This window comes from Indicator indicator, chromosome 1 (genome assembly GCF_027791375.1).
Source record: "Indicator indicator isolate 239-I01 chromosome 1, UM_Iind_1.1, whole genome shotgun sequence".
In the NCBI taxonomy this organism is placed as follows: Eukaryota; Metazoa; Chordata; class Aves; order Piciformes; family Indicatoridae; genus Indicator; species Indicator indicator.
This window is the reverse complement of record NC_072010.1, coordinates 51,332,058-51,352,297: the sequence shown is the minus strand read 5'-3', so window position 1 is coordinate 51,352,297 and position 20,240 is coordinate 51,332,058.

Genomic DNA, 20,240 nt, shown 5'->3' with positions numbered 1-20,240 from the left:
ACTTGTGTTGTACAGGTAGTGACAGAGTCAGAAAAGTTAAATTAGAGTAATGGTCATATATAATATTTTTTTTCCTTATCTTCTTGCTATGGGATTCATTTCTGTTATGATTTAACCTAGGATGACAGTGAAGTATCACATAGCTTCTCAGCTGCTGCCCTTACCATCCTCCAAGTGATAGGGAAGAGAACAGAAAGAGAAAAACCAGGAAAGCTGATGAGTCAAGAAAAAGATGCTTTAAAAAAGTAAAGAGGAAGAAAGAAGATGAACAGGAAGATGAAAATGACAAAGATGAAAGAAGATCATCCTGGCATGTGTCCTAGTTTGAAAATACTTTTTCCCTGTACTATATTGTTCCATAATCCATTGAATGTCCTGAAAATGGTACTACTTCTAGAGGAAAGCAGCCACTCTATGGGAAAAGGCTTCTGTACCTTTATGGGACTTTTAATCTTCCAGCTGTCAGATGACTGAGAATTTTTTATGCTTTATCTTATTTCTTTTCAGCATACAGTAGTTAACTCCAACTTCTGAAACATCTTCCTTTTAGATTATTGCAAAAATCTAAGTACTGTGCTGACATGACAAGCTTCAAGATATTTCAAATGCAAGAGAAATGTAAGTTTTTCTACAGACTGACTTGTCTAATTTAAATTTAGCCACCTAAAAGCTAAGAATGTGATACAAGCAGCTCTTCTTGGCACTCAATATAGTTAATGGAAGAAGACAATCTGAATGACTGTTAGACAGAGTGACTGTTCTTCCAGTTGTAAAATAACCATCTAAGGCAAGCATAAAAGACTTTCCATAATTTAGAGACAGATGTAGAAAACGGTTATGGATGGCTTAAACTATATAAAGTGAATCCTACTTTTAAATCCATTAGATAACTAAGTCCTAAAATAAAGAAATGCTTTAAAATTTAGAGAAAGTATGTAAATATCACCTGGGGGTTTTTTTCGTTTTTTGTGGGTGTTTTTTTTTTTTTTTTTTGGTTTGTTTTGTTTTTATCTGGAGTAGTGGAACATATCACAGAATTACAGAATGTTAGAGTTTGGAAGGAACTTTGAAAGATCATCCAGTCTAACCCTCCTGCCAGAGCAGGATCACCTAAAGTAGGTCACACAGGAATGCATCCACGAGGGCTTTGAATATCTCCTGAGAAGCAGGTTCCACAACCTCCCTGGGCAGCGCATTCCAGTGTTCTATCACCCTCACAGTTTTTCCTTATGTTCAGGTGGAACATAAGCTCCAGCTTGCACCCCTTGACACTTGTCCTATCATTGCACATCACAGAGAAGAGCCTGGCTCCATCCTCCTGACGCTTGCCCTTCACATATTTATAAACATCCTAATCTTCAGTCTCCTCTTCTTCAAGATAGAGACCCAACTCCTTCAGTCTTTCCTCATGTGGGAGATGTTCCACTCCCTTAATCATTTTTGTGGCTCTGTGCTGGACTGTTTCAAACAGTTCCCTTTCATTCTTGAACTCAGGGGCCCAGAACTGGACACAATATTCCAGGTGTGGGACACCCTAGGGCAGAGTAGAGGGTGAAGAGAACCTCTCTTGAGCTACTAGCCGCACCTCTTCTAATACACCCCATTGACCTTCTTGGCCACAAGGGCACATTGCTGGCTCATGGTCTTCCTTTTGTCCAAAAGGACTCCCAGATCCTTTTCCCCAGAAGTGTTGCACAATAACCCCATGAAGCACAACAGACTATGGGGATGAGTGGTTGGAGAGCAGCCTGGAAGAGAGTGAGCTGGGAGTGCTGGTTGACAACCGACTGAATATGAGCCAGCAGTGTGCTCAGGTGCCACAGAAGGCCAATGGCATCCTGGCTTGTATCAGGAATAGTATGGCCAGCAGGACTAGGGATGTAATTCTGTCCCTGTACTTGACTGGTGAGGCCTCACCTCAACTACTGTGTGTTCCTCACTTCAAGAAAGATATTGAGGTGCTGGAGTGAGTCCAGAGGAGAGCGACAAGACTGCTGAAGGGACTGAAGGGAAATTCTTATAAGGAAGGGCTGAGGAAGCTGGGGTTCCTTAGCCCAGAGAAGAGGATATTCAGGAGGTCCTTATCACACTCTGCAACTACCTGAATGGAAGTTGAGGTAAGGTGGGGGTCAGTCTATTCTCCCAGGCAACTTGTGACGAGAGGTCATGGCCTGAAGCTGTGTCAGGGGAGGTTTAGTTTGGATGTTAGGTAGCAATTCGTCATGGAAAGGGCAATTAGACACTGGAGTGGACTGCACAGGGAGGTGGTAGAGTCGCCACCCCGGGAGGTGTTTAAGAAAAGATTGGATTAGTGACATGGTCTAATCAGTCACAGAATTACAGAATCACTAAATTAAACAGGTTGGAAAAGACCTTTGAGATCATCAAGTTGCAACCTGTCACTCAAAACCATCTCATAACTAAATCACGGCACTAAGTGCCTCATCCAGGCTTTTTTTAAACATTTTGAGGAACAATGACTCCACCACCTCCCCAGGCAGCTCATTCCAAAGGCCAATCACTCCTTCTGTGAAAGAGTAATTTCTTCCTAACATCCAGCCTGAACTTCCCCTGGCACATCTTGATACTGTGTCTTCTTATTCTGTCACTGATTGCCTGGGAAAAGAGGCTGACCCCCACCAGGCTACAACCTCCTTTCATGTAGTGGTAGAGAGCAATAAAGTCTCCCCCAAACCGCCTCTTCTCCCAGCTAAACAACCCCATCTCCCCCCACTGCTCCTCACAGGGCTTGTGCTCCAGGCCTCTCACCAGCTTTGTTGCCTTTCTCTCGAAACATTTGAGCACCTCAACGTCTTTCTTAAATTGAGGGGCCCAGAACTGGACACAGGATTCAAGGTGTGACCTAACCAGTGCTGAGTACAGAGGAAGAATGACTTCCCTGCTCCTGCTGGCCACACTATTCCTGATCCAGGCCAGGATGCTGTTGGCCTTCCTGGCCACCTGGGCACACTGCTGGTTTATGTTCAGCCTACTGTCAACCAGTACCCTCAGGTCCCTTTCTGCCTGGCTGCTCTCCAGCTACTCTGTCGCCAGCCTGCAGCACTGCATGGGGTTGTTGTGGCCAAAGTGTAGAACCTGGCACTTAGACGTGTTAAATCTCATGCTGTTGGACTCTGCCCATCTGACCAGCCTGTCAAGGTTCCTCTGCAGAGACCTCCTGTTTCCTAAGCCAGTCCACATCAAGCCAGTTCACATCAACTGAGGAAAATTCCCCCTTTATCATGTCTCCTCTGTGACCTCAGGGGTCTGGGGCTCCTGAATATAGACAAAGAATGCATTTAGTAACTCCGCCTTCTCTATTCCCTGTCACCCAGGCATCCATCCCATTTAGCAGTGGGCCTACATTGCTTCTAGTGTTAGTTCTTCCTGCAATGTATTTGAAGGAACCCTTTCTGTTGACCTTGACTTCCCTTGCAAGGTAGCCTTCCTAGTAGCCTCTCTACATCCTCGACAACAGTCTTATACACCTGCCAAGTGTCCAGCCCCTCCTTCCATGATCTGTAGACTCTCCTCTTCCACTGGAATTTGCTCAAAGTTCCCTACTTAATCATGCCGGTCTCCTGGCTCCCTTTCTCGATTTTCTACTTGTTGGAATGCTTTGATCTTGAGTTGAGAAGAAAAGGTCCTTGAATATTAACCAACTACCTTGGGGCCCTTAACCTTCTCGTACCTTGTCCCATGAGATTTTCCCTATCAATTGTTTGAAAAGGCAAAAGTTGGCCAGGATGAAATCCAAGGTTTTGACCCTGCTCCATAATCTGTTCCTACCACACTAGATGCTGAACTCCACCTGTCAGAGACTGGTGTTGAGTTGTTTAGAAAACAGGAATGTCCCAACACCACCCACCTATCACAGCTTTACTGTGAAACCCTTGTTTTGAACTGAGTTTCAAGAACTGCAAGACAGGCATCCTGTTTTTGTAGACCCTTGTTTATGTACCTTCCCTGAAATGAGGCCAGATCCCGTGTATGAGCTTGGACCCATAATGGTACTGAGCATGAACAACACTAACTGGATGGTGAAGGCATATCCCAGGGATGCGGGATGACCATGTGGATAGTGTCTTGCTGGACTTGGAAAAGCAACATGCCTAGGCCTTAAGTAACAGCATGGCTTGCAGGGACTGAGCAAGCTTCACATCTACCATGACCACCATCGTCATGGAGATATGACAGGTACAGAAAACCACAGCTGGAAGGTACCTGTTTGTCTTCTGCCCACCATAAGTGGAAAGAACCTTTGTTGTTTTCTTCTAAGGAGGACTATAAAGGGGTCCCACGCAACTTCATGCTTGGGACATCCACCCACCCACTCTGTCAAGCAGACTTTCAGAAAGCCGATCACTCTTGGAGCACGAATCTCCGTGGTGGTACTTCTTTCTGTGTTTTATTTCCTTTTTCCCCCCTTTCTCTTATTCTCTCTTTCTCCCTTACCCTCGTGTGTAAGTTATGTACATGTAATAAAGCTGACACATGCGTTTGACATTGTTCATCTCTTAATTCTGGGACCAAACCCCATCACAGCTGGAATTTCCCTGTCTTGAGACACCACCCTCTTTTGATCTCTACAGCCAAGGCTGTCCTCAACCTTCACCTCTTCAACCAGACCCTCCTTGTTGGTGAGTATTTGTGCTGGGTTACACCTGTCCTTGATGGAGGCTGAAAGGAACCCAGCCCCCAGGTGGACAAAAGAAACTTGATCCAGGTGGGCAGAGGGAGAGATTTGGGTTCCCCCTCCCAGAACGAGGGGTCCCCCTGGGTCAAAGGTGGTCTATTCCACTCCCCCTTCCTGTCCAGCAAGCCTATAAAAAGGGCAGATACCTTTTACTTCTCTCCCTTTCCCTGCTTCCCCTGCTTGAGAGAGGTCACCTGCTGCTCCTGCTTCCTGTATCAACCATGTGGTAGGGCCTACTTTCCTCTCCATGCTGCATCCATGCTTTCTAAAGAACTGAATTCACTTATATCCGGGGAATTCAATGCCAGCTGGGCCTGGTTTTGTATATTTTTTTATTTATCCTTACCCTATACCTTTGTCACCTCCCGTATCACTGCCATATATATATATATTTTTTTTTTTTAATTACCTCTCTTACTTCCAAATCGATTCCAGACCATTTATTTTGTGAATTTACCTCTCCTTTGCCCTGCCTAATTTATTTTGCCTTACCAGGAAAGGGAGAGGGGAAGGAATCTCAATCTGTTACCATTTGGGCTTTTAGACTCCAGGTAAAGCTCAAATCATCACAGTATCAGATCCAGTAGTACTCTTCTCCTAGTTGGCTTATCCACCATTTGCATAAAGAATTTATCATCAATGCACTGGAGGAACCTCCTGGACTGTGGATGGTTGGCCAAGTAGGCCTTCCAGCAAATATCGGGGTATTTAAAATCCCCCATGAGAACCAGGGTCTGTGATTGTGAGGCTGCTGTCAGCTGATGCAGAAGGCCTCATCAGCTTCTTCATCCTGATTTGGTGGTCTGTAATAAACACTCGCAACTGTTTCAAGTCATGCTAACCTGCCACTTAATTTGCATCCACAAACTCTCATCTAGTCACTTATCCACCCCTGGACGGAACTTAATATATTCTAACTGCTTCCTCACATAAAGAACAACTCTGCCACCTCTCTTTGTTGACCTGTCTTTTCTAAAAAGAACATAACCATCCATGATCACATTCCAGTCATATGAGCTGTCCCACCACATCTCTGTAATTGCCACCAGATCATAAGCCCTTGACTGCACATGGACTTCTAACTCCTCCTATTTATTCCTCATGCTGCATGCATTGGTGTACAGGTATATCAGGGAGTGATCTGAGCATGCCAATTCTACCCTGGTGGGATGGGAGACTCTGTGAGAATTTGTACTGCCAGGAAACTTACAAGGCCCCCATCCCTCCAGCCCTGATGTGTCACCCCTCAGCTCATCACGTGAAAGCCTGATGTCACCATTATCTGTGGATCTGGCACACTGCCCCATAAACATCTTAGGCTTGTTTCCAACGAGCCTGTTTTTTCCACTTTCCCCCTTCAAATGTAGTTTAAAGCTCGATTGAAGAGCCCAGCCAACTCCTGTGACAAAAACCTTTGGCCCCTTTGAGAGAGATGCATCCCGTCTGCCACCACCAGACCTTGTCATGGTAGGGCCATGACATGGCCCAGTACAAATCCAGACAGGCCTTAAGATGTCTAGACAAGGTTCCTTTCTCTCACCTCCTTCTTGCAGAAAGACAGGGCAACATGGGAAAAAGAACAAAGGGAACAGGACCCCTGCCTGTCTGGTAAATGAGTTGTTTACCTGGGATAAGAACACATAAGCTGACTACTGCTCCCCCAGAAACAAGGCCTTTGTTTCTGCCTTTTGTGGTTATAGCCTGGCAGAACGCCTTTCCATTGGGCAGCTACACGTTAGCTTCAGTGCCCCATTGGACCAGTCGATTACTAGCTGTATATATATACAGGTTGACTGGGAAGTCGTCTTTGCCTTGCTTCAAGCCTTGCTTCAAACCTTGCTTTCAAGCCTATTGGGACCCGTCTCGTAGAAGCTGCCTCAGGTTGCCTTGCCCTGCCTTGAGTGCCTGGTCCAGAGCCTGAGATAAAGCCACAAGCCTGTACACATCAAGCCAGAGAAGCCACAAACCTAGAAGCCAGATCTGCCTAGCCTGCTTCCCCTTGCCACCAGAATCGTGCCGTGCCTCAGTTTACCCAGGAACCAGGCAAGCGCCTATCATGAGAAGTGTTGTTACCTGCCCACCATCCACTGAAGCCAGATCAGCCTGGGACCACACAGTAAACTCTCCTTGCTGGCAATCTGCCATGCCAGAGCTGTACTAGAGCACCCCAAAGCTCCATTGCTAACACAACATCTCCCGTGTGGGTAAAACAAGCTGTGAGTAATTAATTCATTGCCCTTTGGGTTTAAAGGTTCTTATCAAGCCTCCCCTCACTGTAACTGAGCACTATCTGCTCTCAGGGACTTTATCTTTCCAAGTTATTACCTCCTAATTTGCATAGAATTGTTTGTATTTTGCCCTAAGACTGCATATTCCCATTGTAAATATATATTCCAACAATATGATCCTATTTAACAAGTTTTGGCATATTTCATTAATAAAGGGTTACTAATATTTTTATTAATACCATTTGCCATATCATTTATTATTGTAAAGGTAATTAATAATCCCCTTTGCAATGGACCTGGCATCATGTAAGTTGATTCATGGTCAAAAAACTCAACAAACTCAATGTCCTGTTGGTGGCACCAGGCTCAAAGCCAAGAATTGATTTGGTGGGTCCTCCTCAGTCTTTCTGGGTTGGTCTCTGCAGCTGGGGGTATAGAACAGAACACTACTTCTGCTCCCACTCCTTTGACCAGTTGACCCAAGGCCCTGAAGTCTCACTTGACTTCCCTCAGTTTCTTTTTTCAAGGTCCTTGTTGCCTATCTGAAAGGTTAATAACCAGTGTAATCTGTGGGCTGTACCAGGGTAGGAAGCCTTCTTACCACATGCTTAACCCGGGCCCTGGGGAGACAGCAGACTTCCCTTTGAAGTGAGTCAGGTCTGCATATTGGGCCTTCTGTTCCCTTAAGAAGGGAGTCATGTATAACAATGACTCTACCCACCACAGCTATGATTATTAAAGGAAGAAAATTTGTAGGAAAATTGTGATTAAATTTACAGTGTATGCATGTATCATTTACTTTATAAATTTCTGAAAAAGAGTGATAATGACACTATATATTATCTCTAAGGTTAACGGGGTCGGTTTGTAGAAGGTAAGGAGATATGTACCTTGCATTTGTTCCATTACATCTCCTGGAGATGTGCTGTATTTTATAAAATATTGAAAAAAATAAAGAGAAATTTCTTTCTCCTGTCTTTCAATCAACTTCCTGTAGAAATTTGTCAGATAATTATAGCTTGTGTCACAAGGCTACAACTAGGCATAAAATTTCCAGGTGAAGAAAACAAATTATAATCCAGACTACCAAAAAAATAGCTGAAGACAGATGGACCATTCTAATTGCTATTATCCTATGAAGCAACACTTCAAATAAAGTCAATGTAGCATATCTTTTAAAGAAATTGAGTTAGATTGTTGTATATTGTTATAATTTATGAAAATTAATATGCCAGGAATAATATAAAATATTAATTATGATTACACAAAATATTATTATTAATTATATAATTATTGTATAATTATTATGAATTCTATTTCAAAATATTATCCCAAACTAATTAATCAGGATCATTTGCTCAGTCAACGGCAGGTTAATTACACATGACAGGTACTAATAACACAGTAGGATAACAGTCTAGAAAGATCAGAATCTTGGAATTAAGAGGAACAAACAGAAAAAAAAGTACATATGCAAAAACAAACTGCAATGCCAACTTGGGTTGTAAGATGGACTCCTCAGCTTAGAAACAGAGACAAGCAATATGTAAAGCTGAGCTTTAAAATCTTAGAAACAAGTGGGTAAATTAGCCAAAATTACTCACAAAACTAATTGGCTGCTAATCTGCAGAAATTTTTCTGGATAAAGAGCTACCAGGAACTGTGATTTGTAATGCAAAAGGCAAGGAAATTCTAAAATGGTAAATCCCAAAACAGAGGAAATGTAAGAGAGCAAGCTGCTACAGTAAAGATCTTTGTAGCTGGAATGCATTGCTGCTGGAATGAACAGCTGTTTTCTCTGAAGACAGCAACACAGGAATACACGTCCTCTACGCAGTCCAGAATCCATTAATGACAGGCATGGACTTTCAAAATCATCTGCTATAAATTCCCTTTTTGAAAATGGCAGATTGCCTGTTCAAATTTAGCCAATCAATTCCAAATGCTGCACAGTGCACAAACTGCGCATGCATTCTCAAGTGGACAATTGCACGTATCAGAGGCTATGTGAAACACGTGAAGCACAGGGCTTAACTCTCACTCCACCAAGCCAGACTTAATGGCATCTACCTATTGTCAGCCTTTCCACCTCACCCTGGACTCTATAACTGGGGAGGGGAAGAGAAGGTAGTGGCAAAACAAGTTTGACTTGTTAGCACCTCTCCAAAGACAATTGTGTTCCAGAAATAAAGAAGCCTTGTTGCTCAATCTCAAAAAACACAAGAAAGTGAGATATCAATATGTTTGCGATGAAAGATGATCTAAGAAAACTTTTGACCTTGGATGTTTGATTAGAATTAAAATGTAGATAGAACAAATTAATTGACATTAAGAAAGAAGGATTAAAAATTCAAAGCTCATAGCTCAGAATAACAAAAGATATTTTAGAAAGGAGCTTACAAATGCAGCTGGCTTGCGTTATTTTTATCTATGCATGTTTAATTAATATCTGGTATCATTGTTAAAAGCATGTAACCCGGATCTAAGTCTCTTCTTACATACTGACTACTTCTATCATTGTTGCTGAGTTCACAGCAGCAGTGCAAAGGAATAAAAGGAAGAAGTAAGAAGAATGTATACCTGTATATTTTCATAGGTCTTATAGGGTTCCAGGGTATTCCCTCATTAAAACCACTGCAACAAAGCCACGGAAAGACCAATGGCAGACGTACTGGAGTGCACACCTCACTCATGCACACCTCTCTTTTGTGATTTGGACAGACCACCTACCCTTCCTCCCCAAAAGATGTAAAAGGACCACAACTTCTACGGTTCAAGTGTTCATTTGAATCTACAACAGAAGACCCTGCTGGGACATACACCCAGCACTAAGAAGCTGGATTATGCCTATGATACCTCGTGGGAACTATGGATGGTGATATCTTCTCTCTCTGTCTCCTTTTTCCTCTCCTTTGTAGTGATTTGTCCCTGGCTGGGGGCCAATGCCCACCAAAGCCACTCTATCACTCCCATTCTTAGATGGACAGGGGAAAGGAGAAAATATAACAAACAGCTGATAATAAGGTAGAAGCAATTTAATAATGCTAAGCACAAGCAAAGACTGCACATGGAAGCAAAAGCAAAGAGAGATGTTATTCTCTACTTCCCATCAGCAGATGATCTTCAGTTGTTTCTGGGAAGCAGGGTTCTAATGTGTAATAGTTGCTCTGGAGGACAGATGCCATGGATGAATATCCCCACACTTCCTTATTTCACTTAGTGTATATGTGTATGAGCTGATGTCACACAGCATGTAATACCTCTTTGGTCAGTTTGTGTCAGCTGGCCTGCCTGTGTCCCCTCCCTTGGTCTTGCCCAACGCTCAGCATATTCTTGGGGTGGGGACGTGTTGGAAAAGTAGAGCTTGCATGCTCGGTTCAGCAGTAGCCAAAGCCAAAACACTGGTGTGTTATCAACACTCAGCTACAGCACCACAAAACACAGCACTAGAAAGATGCTCTGAGAATTAACTCTAGCCCAGCCAAACCTGATGCCTCCTCTTTCTCCGTATTTTCCCTGTGCTCCAGCACAACCAAATGTCCCTGAGGAAAAAAAAATACACAGACAAATTTAAAATGACAGGAGAAAGAGAGATGAAAAGAACAAAGATGAGAAGAAATAAAATTAAAAAAAAAGGGGGGAAAAAGAGGATATTTTTAAAAAGAAACTGTATCCACCACTGAATTTTTACAGGAATTAAGGGACTACTTTTAAGTACTAGAGAAGGAAAACTATAAAATGTTATCTTGGTAAAAAATAAAAGAGAACAAAGCAAACCAATAAACCCCCAAAACTGTATCTGTGACTAAATGGAATTTGGTCAGTTTAGCAAAGAGATCATACGGTAGAGTTGCCTGCAGGAGCAAGCTATAAGTAATGATTCAAAAGGCTTCTTCTGGTCCCCTTGTGATTTACTATGCTATTCTAATTTATTAATATTCTATTTCCAAAATGCATTTGTATTTTATTTTATATTTTAAGGCAAAAAATATTCAAGCTATTAGAAGAGCAAATGGTTTTATTGATAATTTATCTTAATTCTAAAAACATAATTGTAATTACTGATTTTAAAATGTACTTTCTTCTTAAATATTCTCACATTGTGAATAAGGAAACTAAATTTGTCTTCTCATAACTCTACAATTAATACACTACTGTACAGCAGCAGTTTTTATTTTTTTAAATCTCTTCACACTTTGAACTTGTTTTATGAGAAGTCTTCATTTTACTACATTTTATGCAAGATATTTTGTATGTCTGTATTCAGCAAGCTTCTAGAATATCTACAGCCTTGCAAAACATACTTTCAATTTTTAAGTAAGTTTGACAATTAAATAAGTACCAATGTTGTTATCAAAAATTAATTCATGAAAAAGAGTTCTAGACACCTGATATCTGAGGAACTATACAGACAGAAGGTCTTGATTCTTTTGTACATCTGAATTAATTGTATTTGGTTCATTTTATTATTACTTAATAGAAAGAAGCACCTTTAAGGTCAGACTAATTATTTGATCTATTTTTTTTTCTTCAGCATTCTGATACTATGAATAAATCTTCCAAAATGCCTGATTCTCCTCCTTAATTTTAAATTGATGATTATATCAGATGTAAATGCCTGCATTAATGACAGAACTAAAGCATCTCCCCTGATAAACCAGCCCGGAGCACATAGAGTCTAGTACAGGACTTGTACAGTTTCTCAATGTAAAACTTCAGACTCCACATTCAAATCTCACCAGTGTGAATAGAAATCATTTGGCTAAATCTTTGATTACAGCTAATCAGATCAATAGTTTTGATGGTATGAGTAGATTAAAACTGAGTGACAATTATCACTGACGATTCATTATACCTTAATTTAGAATCACATCAAGCAGTTTTGTTTTCCTTAAAGCAATACAGTACACTAGTTGAAGCTGATGGAACTACATGAAGCTGATATTTAGCTAAATACTAATGGAAATTCATCCCAGCTATTCTCATTCTGTGGATTCCTGTAATCTCAACAGGTAAACACTATGCAGTAGTGTTATACTCCATATGGACTGCTTTTTTTGTATTTTTCATATGGTTCATGCAATTTTATTACTTCAGAAAATGGAAATACTTCAGTTGGTATTTTTGCTTGGTTATATCTATCATCTTGTACTAAAATGAATAACCCTGTCCTTCCTAGTCTAAAAACTGCATTCTATTCATATCAAAATATAAACTACGAAGAAGGTATCTTACATGTTTTAAAAAATGTGACAGATAGGAATTTTTTAAAAAATGTCATCTAGAAAAATATTAATTTCTCAAGACACTATATTTTGAAGTTATCTGCATGAAATTAGCAAATAGGATACAAGATGACTAGATCAGCAAGTAGAGTTACTCAGGAAGCTGTATGCATCCCAAACTGCACTTGGCAGCCTTTGATTTGTTAGTAGAATCCTGACCTTGATTTTTAATCTGAACTACCTGTTTAGCTCTGCAGTTAGTGAAGAGCTAGGTACCTCTGGTGAAAAACATCCTGTTCTGATGTAATCAACTAAGCTAGGATGCAATATTCATCATGAGAAGTCTGTATATCTAGACTATTCACAGAAAGTGACAAAAAGTTATATCTGTCTCCTTTTTTTTTAATCTCCATTTCAGCCCCTCTAATGCTCCTAAGCCTTTCCACTTAATTTTGCAGTCTTTCAACTTCTCCTTGCAGCTGTGCTGCTCAGCTGAGCTGATCATCCACCTGCTTACACCACACACAGACCCCTGTTACCAGGCAGAGGCTGTAGCATTCCCTACAGCCTGTGACCTGCACCTTCATATCCTTCTGTGGGAGCTGTGTCTGGGTTCCAACCTTCAATTGGATGAGCTGTAATGGTTTTAAATTGGAACAGGTTAGATTTAAGTTAGACATAAAGAAGTTCTTTACACTGAGAGTGGTAAAATACTGGAATAGATTGCCCAGGGATATGGTTGAGACACCATCACTAGAGACATTCAAAATCAGACTTGAAGTGGCCCTGGACGGTCTCAAAACTGCCACAGGGTTAGACAAGATGTCCTTTGAGAGTCCCTTCCTACCCGAAGCAAACTGTGAATTCGTGAATCTTTGTTAGTGAGTCTCAGTTTATGTTCACAAAAGACAAGATACAAAGTTTAAATTATTTAAACCTCAGATTGAAATTTCATATTCTTTTATGTTACAATTCTGTGTTCTATCAAGATCTGATTTCCTTCCCTTCTCCTTATTTATCGTGTAGAAAAAAAATAATAATCATGCCTCATTTGGGCTTTTGGGGCCCAACCATTTAGCCATTGATCCTTACCCACAGTCATAATAAATTCAAAAGCAAATCTTATTAGAAAGGGAGAAGAAAATCAGACATACAAAAATATTTACAGATAATTTTCTGACAGCATCACTTATTAATGAAATATTTTACACATAGATTATATATTCTACTGAAAAAGGAAAGAAGCCATAAAGAAAAAAGTCAAACATTCTCTTTTAAAGTGATCAAAACAGTAGTCACACATAAACATAGTGCAGAATCAGATTTTAGATGAGAATTGCATTGTTATTTTTGCTATAGAAATAACCTTTTATAGATCAGTAATCCATAAATATACATCAGACCTAAGACTTAAAAGCTTAATGTGACTGATCAGTTTAACTTTTGATTATAAAACTGAGGAGGTAATACCAGACTGCAAATATAGTCTGCAAATATAGAATACATTGAAAAGTCTATAACAGAGGGCTGTATTAATCTTAGAAACGGATGAACCTTGGAAAATCTTCCTGGAAAGCGAATTCACCAGTCTGTCTAATGTGCGTTCAAGGACTGCTAGTTAAGCAGGATGATCCTAATGTATTTTTTTCAGTGAGAAAGCATGAAAAATAGCAGTTATATCAAACTAGCTCATGGCTTCATGTTTTGTTTACAAAAATACATTTCTAGTTCTTGAATTTTTGTAAAGCCAGAATGAATTCACACTTGGTAGCAATACTGTTCCTGCGAAATGATTTTATAATATGTGCTTGGCCCTACTTGTGTTTAAGTCCCCTGGGATTAAAGTTTCTTTCAGAAAGATCTTAGAATGTCATCACTGCTCTGCCCAAGCTGTGTTCAACAACTTTTAACTACCTTTGAATAATCGATTGCTGAGGGTTTTTTTGTTGTTGTTGTTGTTTATAAGGACATGGTTTAGCTGTAAAGAGGATTGTCTCTTTGTCCTTCCCATTTGCTTTTGTGGCAGTAGATATGCACTGTGAACTGGCAAATGCTACCAAAAAAATCAGCAAAAGTTGGACTAGGTTTTAATACATTCTCTTTTTGTTTGCTAAATTATGGTTATAAAACACCAAGAAAATGCAAAATTCCTTCTTAAATGTTTGTGTGTGTCATCATCAACTATTGTCAGATTTGCAAAGCTATTTTGATACATGAAACTGCAAAACAACTTCTATCAGTTTCCAGGGGCAGGGACCAATTTTTTTTTTAAGGCAGATTGTCTAACTTATCTGAAGACACATCTGAATATATCTTTCATTAGGAAAAACGAGAAAACCTTGTGGTAACCTCTGGGGCTCAGTGATTCTCTGCCTTTCTTGCACTGTGGAGTGAGAACTGGACACGACACTCCAGATATGGCCTTATTAGGGCAGAGTAGAGAGGGGAGGAGAACTTAGAATCATAGAATAGAATCATAGAGTCAGCCAGGGCTGGAAGGGACCACAAGGATCATCTAGTTCCAATGCGCCTGCCATGGGCAGCGACACCCCACACTAGATCAGGCTGGCTAGAGCCTCATCCTGCCTGGCCTTAAACACCTCCAGGGATGGGGCCTCAACCACCTCCCTCAGCAACCCATTCCAGGGTCTCACCACTCTCACAACCTGCTTCTCTTGACCACTTCTGACCACTTCTATTGACCTGCAGGCTACATTCATCTTAATGCATTCAAGGATACCATTGGCCTTCTTGGCCACAAGAGCACATTGCTGACTCATAGTAAGCTATTCCTTCCCAGATGCAGGACCCTTCACTTGCCTTTGTGGAATTTCATTAGGTTTCTTTCCACTCAACTCTCTAGACTGTCCAGGTCACTGACTAAGCTTCTGTAACTACATCACCTTTCAGATTGTAATATGAGGGATGTTATTTCATGGTATCATTGTTATGTAGAATTATGTAGAAATAAAATAGCTATGAATGTAAAATATATTATAACTTGTTTAGGCACCAGAATGGAAATATCATTCAAACTGAATCTGCCAAAGCAAATAATTTCTTTATGCCAAGGGTATAAGATGTGTAATGAATAAGTCTCCTTACATGAAAAAATGAAGCTCTCTGTTATTCAACTCAGAATCCATTGAGAAGGATACAGTCACAGTCTAGAGCCTACCACTGAAGACAAACTAGCATCTTCCTCCCTGGCACTGAGAAGAATGTATTGTGATGCTTACTGCTGTGCCACAGCAATCATAGCTGCACAGGGTAAAGAATTTCACACAGAGCCATTTAGTCTAAGTCTAAACCAACAGATTGTTCTCCTGGAAATGAACAAATGAGCAGACCAACACAGGGGTCTGACATTGAAAACTCCTGTCAAGGTGTTACAGTATTTATCAGCAGCTTCAGTTTCTCTGTTTAAGCCTTTAGTTCAGGTATAGCAGATTGCAACATTGCAGTGAGTATCAAACCCCACATTTTCTCTATTTAAACAGACACAAGTTTCTCCAGGGAAAATGAAGCAAGCAGTCTCTGAATTAGGGTGTAGTGGTATGTGCAATAAAGTCAGACTGCACATCAGGAACCCATAAATTTTCTTTCTCCAAACTATTGTTCTGGGCTTTTAAAAGACTATATTTAAATATAGGCTAAAAAACGGGGGTAGATAAGTTGTACCCTGTCCCATGAAGTATCTCAAATGCCTTAAATCAGACAGAAGTGTCTGCAGTACATGGTGGAAATCACTCTGCACTATGGTGTTTCAAGGCGTGTGCAAGAATATGTCCTATCCCATGAACCATAGTCTGCACATGCCTCATGGCAGACATGGACATCTTTTGCTGACAGTAAACCAGATGAATTGCCCTGTGTGCTGGTTTGAGGCCAGCCAGAACATCTCTTGCCCCGAAAGGGACAAAAGAATGACACACACAAACGGATTGGAGAGTGATGGAAAGTTTAAATGGAAAAGCAATTGGAGAAGCTACAGAGAACTACAAACTACAAAGCATAGTGGAAAAGAACATCCTAAAGCATACAGAACCCTCTCACAGAATTCCCAAAAGCTTCCCAATCCTCCCTTCCTCCCACCGGAGGGTCTACCCAATCCCTCAGGGCTCTTCCTTCCCCCCCCCCCCCCCACTGCTAGGCAAGTCTCAGGCTGGCCAGGTCTGAGACTCCCCCCCCCCTCCATTCTCCTCCTGGCATTAGGCCTAGTCAGGCCTAAGAGGCCTGAGATACCCCCTCGGCATTACCCGATAAGAGAGGACATCTCCCATGGGAGCAGAGAGGGAAGAAAGAGCAAGAGAATGACTCTGCAGATGGCTTATAGGGCGCAGGATTTATGGGTAGAAATACGCCATTTCCTGTATCCACTCCTATTGGGTGGGCACCCAGGACACCAGAGGTGTATTTCATGCAGCAGTGGCAGGGGGCACCCAGCCAAACTGCCACACTCCACCCCTTATTTCATACCCATAATTCCTGCACCTAAAACATATCATCAAATCAGAGACCGTTCTTAGATGACATGTCTGGCAAAGTCCAGGTCCTCCTGGGCGTCCTTCCGAAAGGTCTGTCCCTCGGGCTCAGGTAACAGTTCATTCCAGCTCTTCTCCCTCATCCTGTGGAACCTCCCAGCGATGCAGAGCTCATTCTTCTGCACGGTGAACTCTTCATGGATCCGATGGACATCCTGGCCACCTGGAAACAACCTCACAACTTCTCAATCAAACATCAATCTCCATCCACCAAAACGGCATGTTTCCACCCCTCGGGGCAATCGAGTCAGAACAATCAGGCTCCTCGACTCGACTCCTTCCACCCCTTGCAGACAACAGCACGCTGAGACTTTCCAAAGCTGCACGGTCCTTTCCCAAGCCCAGTGCTGACCGCTTCCAGCCGCGGCCCGAGGCTAATACGGATGCACACCGCGCACAGGCAAACTGCTCCCCCTGAGCGTATGCATGCCAAGGCATGGAGGCATCCGGCTACACAGCCCTCCCCCGGAGAGGGCGTGGCTGCACTGCAACCCGCCGAGAAGAGAGGCAGAGCCAGGTGCTTAGGCGCCATTTTCGGAACGCATCCGAAAATCAGGGGAGAGATAACAGCGAGAGCCGCCGTCACCTCTGCAGCCGCGGTACAGATCCAATCCGCCGCCACCCCTCGGGCCACAAGAGCGGCTTTTCCAGCCAAAGCTACACTCGCTCCCTGGGCCCTCGGAAACAGCCTTTGAACTGGAGCCACCACTTGCCTTCTTGATTATGGGAGCCACCGCTCACCTCCCGCTGCGGCTAGCCCCCACCACCGCGGGACAAGCCGACCCTGATCTGCTTCCGACTGTCCCTCCCCCTTCCTCGGCTCCACGCCGCTCTGCTCGCTGCTGGCGCCACGGGGAACAGAAAGGAAAGAGACAGGCACTGCATTTTTAAGCTTTCCCCCCGAAGCAAGTGGCTACAAAATCACCGCTGCCGCTTGGAAGGGCAGACAGGATTCTACGCCACCGCTATGCACCAGGGCGTCCCCTCGGAACCCATAAAACGCTCACACGATTGCGCCAGCACAAAGCCTTGAGCCCAGCCACCAAAACCAACAACGCCCAGATATCCATTTTAACTTTTCCACCTCTGCACTTCTCCAAACCAATTTTGCAGAGTTCCGCAGGAACCATCCTCTGCTACCAAAAAATCTGTGCTGGTTTGAGGCCAGCCAGAACATCTCTTGCCCCGAAAAGGACAAAAGAATGACACACGCAAACGGACTGGAGAATGATGGAAAGTTTAAATGGAAAAGCAATTGGAGAAGCTACAGAGAACTACAAACTACAAAGCATAGTGGAAAAGAACATCCTAAAGCATACAGAACCCCCTCACAGAATTCCCAAAAGCTTCCCAATCCTCCCTTCCTCCCACCGGAGGGTCTACCCAATCCCTCAGGGCTCTTCCTTCCCCCCCCCCCCTCCCACTGCTAAGCAAGTCTCAGGCTGGCCAGGTCTGAGACAGCCCCCCCTCCATTCTCCTCCTGGCATTAGGCCTAGTCAGGCCTAAGAGGCCTGAGATACCCCCCCCCGGCATTACCCGATAAGAGAGGACATCTCCCATGGGAGCAGAGAGGGAAGAAAGAGCAAGAGAATGACTCTGCAGATGGCTTTATGGGCCACAGGATTTATGGGTAGAAATACGCCATTTCCTGTGTCCAATCCTATTGGGCGGGCATCCGGGACACTAGAGGTGTATCTCATGCAGTAGTGGCAGGGGACACCCAGCCCAAACTGCCACACCCTGCAAGACAATGACAGAAAATAGTTTGTTGGTTGTCCTGGGCTGAGTTGGAACAGCTCCAGATGGAGGACGGAGTGTGAATTCCCAGTATAGAAATTAATTTGCATTTGCATGTTGCTTTTTTTTCTTTAAATAACAGAATGTTTTGGATTAATATTGATCTAATAAAACTTTTCTTTGATGTCTCTGTTACACTTCTCATTTCTATTAAATTGTTGTGCATTACTTCAAAGTGCTGTCAATTTTTGGGTCATAAATATGCAAAGTGCCAATTTGCCATGTGTCTAGCATGCCTCTTAACCTTCTCTGTTCCTATTGTTGTGGTTGTTTGGACATTATTTCACTGAAAACATTCTGAACTTAAAAACTGTTATAATTTAAACATTTTGGGATACAAGAACACTCTTCTCAGAATCATTACTGGCTCAATGATGTCTGCAAATGAAATTCCTGCTAGAGTACTAACTAACCTTTCAATCATTCTCATAGTGACAAAGCTCTCATGTTACATGTATTAACATTCAAAATAATTTTCCTTAGGTTTTCTTTGTCTGCATAGAATAATTTTCTAGTTAGTAGTCTGACATGGTTATTAAAAGAAAAAAAAAAGAACCAAAAAAACCAACAAACACAAGTATCCTTATCATCTTCATACTTATGGTGGTTTTAGTGATAATACCTTGTCAAAGCAGAGGAAACAGCTCTCAGCATGTATTGAGAAGAAACAGTTTCTTACAATAGCAGAAAAATCAAGACAGTAAAATACTTTTACTGATTTTAGCTAGTGATGAAAAAGCTGTGCAATCCAGAGTCGTGTCATAACACTTGTTAACCTATCAGCATGTCTTGTATTTCACATTCATTACTAGAAAATTTGCTTACTAGAATATCTTTCTGAATTGATCTTTCTGTTGCATTTTTATTTTCTTAAAACTTCCCCCTGCCTCCCCTTGCCCTTTATTCTGTTTTCAGTGATGTAATATCCTTATCTGATATTCAGGAACAATAAGAAAAAACAAAGTGGGTAAAGGAATATGTAATGAGAAGTGTGAAATTAAATGTAAGTCTGTGCTGCTTTGGGGCCAGACAGATCGTCTCTTGCCCTGAAAGGGACAAAAGAGTGAGACTGACACAAACGGATTGGAGAGTGATGGAAAGTTTAAATAGAAAAGCAATCGGTGAAGCTACAAAAATTACAAACTACAAAGCATAGTGACAAAGAGTATCCCAAAGCATACAGAACCCCTCACAGAATTCCCAAAGGCTTCCCAATCCTTCCCTTCTTCCCATCTGAGGGTAAACCCAAACCCCCCAGGGCTCTTTCTTCCCCCTCCCGCTGCTAGGCAAGTCTCAGGCTGGCCAGGTCTGAGACTGCCCCTGCCTCCATTCTTCTCCTGGCATTAGGCCTAGACAGGCCTAAGAGGCCTTGAGGATACTCCCCTGGCATTACCCAATAAGAGAGGACATCTCCCGTGGGAGCAGAGAGGGAAGAAAGAGGAAGAGAATGACTCTGCAGATGGCCTTATAGGGTGCAGGATTTATGGGTAGAAATACGCCGTTTCCTGTGTTCATCCCTATTGGGTGAGCACCCAGGACACCAGAGGTGTATCTCATGCAGCAGTGGCAGGGGGCACCCAGCCTAGACTGCCACAAAGTCTTGTCTCTTTTTCCAAATTATTTTTAAATTCATATAATATTCTTTCAATAACATGATTATATCCATTTTACTCAATCAAAAAAAGAAAAAAACAAACCAAAAAATCCACTTATAGCATTATATTTACTTTTTTTTCTGATTCTTCAGTAG